We start from the raw sequence: 6908 nt of genomic DNA, 5'->3' as shown, positions 1-6908 counted from the left end.
GAGATCAGTGTTCCTTTTCTCTGTAGAAGCTATGCTTTGAAATATAATCACGTTCTTTTGAAAGTGTATTCATTTCTTGAAAAGCTTTACTAAGAAACCCACGTGTATCTTGTTAAAGAGAAGCAATTGTTTGCGACATGTCAAAGTATTGTTTGAAGTGAGATCAGTATTCCTTTTCTCTGTAGAAGCTTTATTTGAAAGATAATCACATTCTTTTGAAAGTGTATTCATTTCTTGAAATGCTTTAGTAAGAAACGCACATGTCTTTTTCTGTAAAGCAAAGCAGTTCTTTGTGACATGTCAAAGGCTTGTTAGAAGTGAGATCCGTGTTCCTTTTCTCTGTAGAATCTTTGCTTTTAGATATAATCACGTTCTTTTTAAAGTGTATTCATTTTAGGAAAAGCTTTATTAAGAAATGCACATGTGCTTCTCCTTATAGAGAAGCAGATTTTTCCGACATATCTATTACTGTTTGAAGTGAGATCAGTTTTCCTTTTCTCTGTAGAAGCTTTACTTTGGAAGATAATCACATTGTTTTGAAAGAGTTCATTTCAAAAATAGCTTTAGTAAGAAACGCAAAAGTGTTTCTTTGTAAAGAAAAGCAGTTGTTTGCAACATGGCAAATTACTGTTAGAAGTGAGATCAGTGTTACTTTTCTCTGTAGAAGCTTTGCTTTGAAATATAATCATGTTCTTTTGAAAGTGTATTCATCTCTTGAAAAGCTTTATTAAGAAACACATGTGTTTCTTGGTAAAGAGAAGCAGTTTTTGCTACATGTCAAAGTCTTTTGAGAAGTGAGATCAGTGTTCCTTTTCTCTATAGAAGCTTTACTTTGGAAGATAATCACGTTTTTTTGAAAGTGCATTTATTTCATGAAATACTTTTGTAAGAAACACACATGTGTTTCTCTGTAAGGAGAAGCAGTTGTTTTCGACATGTTAGAAGTGAGATCAGTAGTCATTTTCTGTGTACAAGCTTTAATTTGAAATATAATCACGTTCTTTTGAAAGTGTATTTATTTCTTTAAATGCTTTAGTAATAACACACATGTGTTTCTTGGTAAGGAAAGGCAGTTGTTTCTGACATGTCAAAGCCTTGTTAGAAGTGAGATCAGTGTTCCATCCTCTGTAGAAGCTTTGCTTTGAATGATAATCACGTTCTTTTGAATGTGTATTCATTTCTTAAAAAGTTTTAGTATGAAACACACATGAGTTTCTCTGTAAAGAAGCAGACGTTTGCAACTGTCAAATATCTATTAGAAGTGAGATCAGTTTTCCTTTTCTCTGTCAAAGCTTTATTTTGAAAGATAATCACGTTTTTTGAAAGTGTATTAGTTTCATATATAACTTTAGTAAGAAACGCACAGTTGTTTCTCTGTAAAGAAAGGCCGTATTATGCATCATGTCAAAGTATTTTTAGAAGAGAGATCAGTGTTCCTTTCTCTGTAAAAGCTTTACTTTGAAAGATAATCACATTCTTTTCAAAGTGTATTCATTTCATGAAAAGCATTAGGAAGAAACGCATATGTGTTTCTCTGTAAAGAGAAGCAGTTTTTTCCGACATGTCAAGTATTTTTAGAAGTGAGATCAGTGTTCCTTTTCTCTGTAGAAGCTTTGCTTTGAAGTATAATCATATTCTTTTGAAAGTGTATTCATTTCATGATAAGCTTTAGTAAGAAACGTACATGTGTTTCTCTGTAAAGAAAAGCACTTCTTTTCGACATGTCAAATTACTGTTAGAAGTGAGATCAGTGTTCATTTTCTCTGTGGAAGCTTTATTTTGAAATATAGTCACGTTCTTTTGAAAGTGTATTCATTTCTAGAAATGCTTTAGTAATAATGCTCATGTGTGTCTTGGTAAAGAGAAGCAGTTGTTTCTGACATGTCAAAGTCTTGTTAGAAGTGTGATCAGTATTCATTTCTCTGTAGAAGCTTTACTTTGAAAGATAATCACATTCTTTGAAAGTGTATTCATTTCATTAATAGCTTTAGCTTTAGTAAGAAACGCACAAGTGTTTCTCTGTAAAGAGAAGCTGTTGTTTGCGACATGTCAAAGTATTGTTAGAAGGGAGATCAGTGTTCCATTCTCTGTAGAAGCTTTGCTTTGCAATACAATTGGTTCTTTAAAAAGTGTATTCATTTCTTTAAAAACTTTAGTAAGAAACGCACATGTGTTTCTTGGTAATGAGAAGCAGTTGTTTGCGACATGTCAACGTCCTATTAGACCTGAGATCAGTGTTGCTTTTCTCTGTAGAAGCTTTAATTTGAAAGATAACCACATTCTTTGAAAGTGTATTTATTTCATAAATAGCTTTAGTAAGAAACGCACATGTGTTTCTCTGTAAAGAGAGGCCATTTTTTGCGACATGTCAAAGTATTGTTATTAGTGAGATCAGTGTTCCTTTTCTCTGTACAAGCTTTACATTGAAAGATAATCACGCTATTTTGAAACTGTATTCTTTCCTGAAAAGCTTTAGTTAAAACGCACTTGTGTTACTTGGTAAGGAGAAGCAGTTGTTTGCGGCATGTCAAAGTGTTGTTTGAAGTGAGGTCAATATTCCTTTTCTAGGTACAAGATTTACTTTGAAAGATAATCACATTCTTTTGAAAGTGTATTCATTTCCTGAAAAGCTTTAGTAACTAACACACATGTGTTTCTTGATAAAGAGAAGCAGTTTTTTGCGACATGTCAACGTCTTGTTAGAAGTGATATCAGTGTTCCTTTTCTTTGTACAAGCTTTACTTTGAAGGATAATCACATTCTTTTGAAAGTGTATACATTTCTTGAACAGCTTTAGTTAGAAACACATGTGTTTCTTGGTAAAGAGAAGCAGTTGTTTGCGACATGTCAAAGTATTGTTAGAAGTGAGATCAGTTTACCTTTCTCTGTACAACTTTACTTTGAAAGATAATCATATTCTTCTGAAAGTGTATTCATTTCATTAATAGCTTTAGTAAGAAACGCACAAGTGTTTCTCTGTAAAGAGAAGCAGTTGTTTGCGACATGTCAAAGTATTGTTAGAAGTGAGATCAGTGTTCCATTCTCTGTAGAAACTCTGCTTTGAAATATAATCATGTTCTTTTAAAAGTGTATTCATTTCTTTAAAACTTTAGTAAGCAAAGCACATGTGTTACTTGGTTAGGAGAAGCAGTTGTTTGGGACATGTCAAAATATTGTTTGAAGTGAGATCAATATTCCTTTTCTCTGTACAAGCTTTAATTTGAAAGATAATCACGTTCTTTTGAAAGTGTATACATTTCTTGAAAATCTTTAGTAAGAAACATACATGTATTTCTCTCTAAAGAAAAGCAGTTGTTTGTGACATGTCAAATTACTGTTAAAAATGAGAACAGTTTTCTTTTCTCTCTACAAGCTTTACTTTGAAAGATAATCTCATTGTTTTGAAAGTGTATTCATTTCAAAAATAGCTTTAGTAAGAAACGCACAACTGTTTCTCTGTAAAGAAAAGCCATTTTTTGCGACATGTCAAAGTATTTTTGGAAGAGAGATAAGTGTTCCTTTCTCTGTAGAAGCTTTACTTTGAAAGATAATCACATTTATTTCAAAGTGTATTCATTTCATGAAAAGCTTTAGGAAGAAACACACATGTGTTTCCCTGTAAAGAGAAGCAGTTGTTTGCGACGTGTCAAATTATTGTTAGAAGTGATATCAATGTTCCTTTTCTCCGTAGAAGCTTTACTTTGAAAGAAAGTCACATTCTTTGGAAAGTGTATTCATTTTATAAATAGCTTTAGTAAGAAACACACGTCTTTCTGTGTAAAGAAAAGTTGTTTGCGACATGTCAAATTACTGTTAGAAGTGAGATCAGTGTTCCTTTTCTCTGTAGAAGCTATGCTTTGAAATATAATCACGTTCTTTTGAAAGTGTATTCATTTCTTGAAAAGCTTTACTAAGAAACCCACGTGTATCTTGTTAAAGAGAAGCAATTGTTTGCGACATGTCAAAGTATTGTTTGAAGTGAGATCAGTATTCCTTTTCTCTGTAGAAGCTTTATTTGAAAGATAATCACATTCTTTTGAAAGTGTATTCATTTCTTGAAATGCTTTAGTAAGAAACGCACATGTCTTTTTCTGTAAAGCAAAGCAGTTCTTTGTGACATGTCAAAGGCTTGTTAGAAGTGAGATCCGTGTTCCTTTTCTCTGTAGAATCTTTGCTTTTAGATATAATCACGTTCTTTTTAAAGTGTATTCATTTTAGGAAAAGCTTTATTAAGAAATGCACATGTGCTTCTCCTTATAGAGAAGCAGATTTTTCCGACATATCTATTACTGTTTGAAGTGAGATCAGTTTTCCTTTTCTCTGTAGAAGCTTTACTTTGGAAGATAATCACATTGTTTTGAAAGAGTTCATTTCAAAAATAGCTTTAGTAAGAAACGCAAAAGTGTTTCTTTGTAAAGAAAAGCAGTTGTTTGCAACATGGCAAATTACTGTTAGAAGTGAGATCAGTGTTACTTTTCTCTGTAGAAGCTTTGCTTTGAAATATAATCATGTTCTTTTGAAAGTGTATTCATCTCTTGAAAAGCTTTATTAAGAAACACATGTGTTTCTTGGTAAAGAGAAGCAGTTTTTGCTACATGTCAAAGTCTTTTGAGAAGTGAGATCAGTGTTCCTTTTCTCTATAGAAGCTTTACTTTGGAAGATAATCACGTTTTTTTGAAAGTGCATTTATTTCATGAAATACTTTTGTAAGAAACACACATGTGTTTCTCTGTAAGGAGAAGCAGTTGTTTTCGACATGTTAGAAGTGAGATCAGTAGTCATTTTCTGTGTGCAAGCTTTAATTTGAAATATAATCACGTTCTTTTGAAAGTGTATTTATTTCTTTAAATGCTTTAGTAATAACACACATGTGTTTCTTGGTAAGGAAAGGCAGTTGTTTCTGACATGTCAAAGCCTTGTTAGAAGTGAGATCAGTGTTCATTTCTCTTTAGAAACTTTACTTTGAAAGATAATCACATTCTTTGAAAGTGTATTCATTTCATAAATAACTTAAGTAAGAAACGCACAACTGTTCCTTGTAAAGAGAAGCCATTGTTTACGACATGTCAAAGTATTGTTAGAAGTGAGATCAGTGTTCCTTTTCTCTGTAGAATCTTTGTTTTGAAATATAAACATGTTCTTTTGAAAGTGTATTCATATCTTGAAAAGCTTTAGTAAGAAACGCACATGTGTTTCTCTGTAAAGAGAAGCAGATGTTTGCGACATGTCAAATTACTGTTAGAAGTGAGATTAGTTTTCCTTTTCTCTGCAGAAGTTTTACTTTGAAAGATAATAACGTTCTTTTGAATGTGTATTTATTTCATGAAATGCTTTTGTAAGAAAAGCACATGTGTTTTTCTGTAAAGAGAAGCAGTTCTTTGGAACATGTTAAAGTATTGGTAGAAGTGAGATCCGTATTCCTTTTCTCTGTACAAGCTTTACTTTGAAAGATATTCACATTCTTTTGAAAGTGTATTCATTTCTTGAAAAGCTTTAGCATGAAACACACATGTGTATCTTGGTAAGGAGAAGCAGTTGTTTACGACATTCAAAGTATTGTTTGAAGTGAAATCAGTATTCCTTTTCTCTGTAGCAGGTTTACTTTGAAAGAAAATCACATTCTTTTGAAAGGGTGTTCATTTCATAAATAGCTTTAGTAAGAAACGCACATGTGTTTCTCTAAAGAGAGGCCATTTTTTGCGACATGTCAAAGTATTGTTAGAAGAGAGATCAGTGTTCCTTTCTGTGTAGAAGCTTTACTTTGAAAGATAATCACATTCCTTTGAAAGTGTATTCATTTCAGGATTAGCTTTAGTAAGAAACACACGTGTTACTTGGTAAAGAGATTCAATTGTTTCCTAAATGTCAAAGTCTTGTTAGAAGTGAGATCAGTGTTCCATCCTCTGTAGAAGCTTTGCTTTGAATGATAATCACGTTCTTTTGAATGTGTATTCATTTCTTAAAAAGTTTTAGTATGAAACACACATGAGTTTCTCTGTAAAGAAGCAGACGTTTGCAACTGTCAAATATCTATTAGAAGTGAGATCAGTTTTCCTTTTCTCTGTCAAAGCTTTATTTTGAAAGATAATCACGTTTTTTGAAAGTGTATTAGTTTCATATATAACTTTAGTAAGAAACGCACAGTTGTTTCTCTGTAAAGAAAGGCCGTATTATGCATCATGTCAAAGTATTTTTAGAAGAGAGATCAGTGTTCCTTTCTCTGTAAAAGCTTTACTTTGAAAGATAATCACATTCTTTTCAAAGTGTATTCATTTCATGAAAAGCATTAGGAAGAAACGCATATGTGTTTCTCTGTAAAGAGAAGCAGTTTTTTCCGACATGTCAAGTATTTTTAGAAGTGAGATCAGTGTTCCTTTTCTCTGTAGAAGCTTTGCTTTGAAGTATAATCATATTCTTTTGAAAGTGTATTCATTTCATGATAAGCTTTAGTAAGAAACGTACATGTGTTTCTCTGTAAAGAAAAGCACTTCTTTTCGACGTGTCAAATTACTGTTAGAAGTGAGATCAGTGTTCATTTTCTCTGTGGAAGCTTTATTTTGAAATATAGTCACGTTCTTTTGAAAGTGTATTCATTTCTAGAAATGCTTTAGTAATAATGCTCATGTGTGTCTTGGTAAAGAGAAGCAGTTGTTTCTGACATGTCAAAGTCTTGTTAGAAGTGTGATCAGTATTCATTTCTCTGTAGAAGCTTTACTTTGAAAGATAATCACATTCTTTGAAAGTGTATTCATTTCATTAATAGCTTTAGTAAGAAACGCACAAGTGTTTCTCTGTAAAGAGAAGCTGTTGTTTGCGACATGTCAAAGTATTGTTAGAAGGGAGATCAGTGTTCCATTCTCTGTAGAAGCTTTGCTTTGCAATACAATTGGTTCTTTAAAAAGTGTATT

The sequence above is a fragment of the Chionomys nivalis genome, chromosome 12, assembly GCF_950005125.1.
Source record: "Chionomys nivalis chromosome 12, mChiNiv1.1, whole genome shotgun sequence".
Classification (NCBI taxonomy): Eukaryota; Metazoa; Chordata; class Mammalia; order Rodentia; family Cricetidae; genus Chionomys; species Chionomys nivalis.
The sequence above is the reverse complement of the archived record's forward strand: the minus strand, read 5'-3'. Positions refer to the sequence as shown.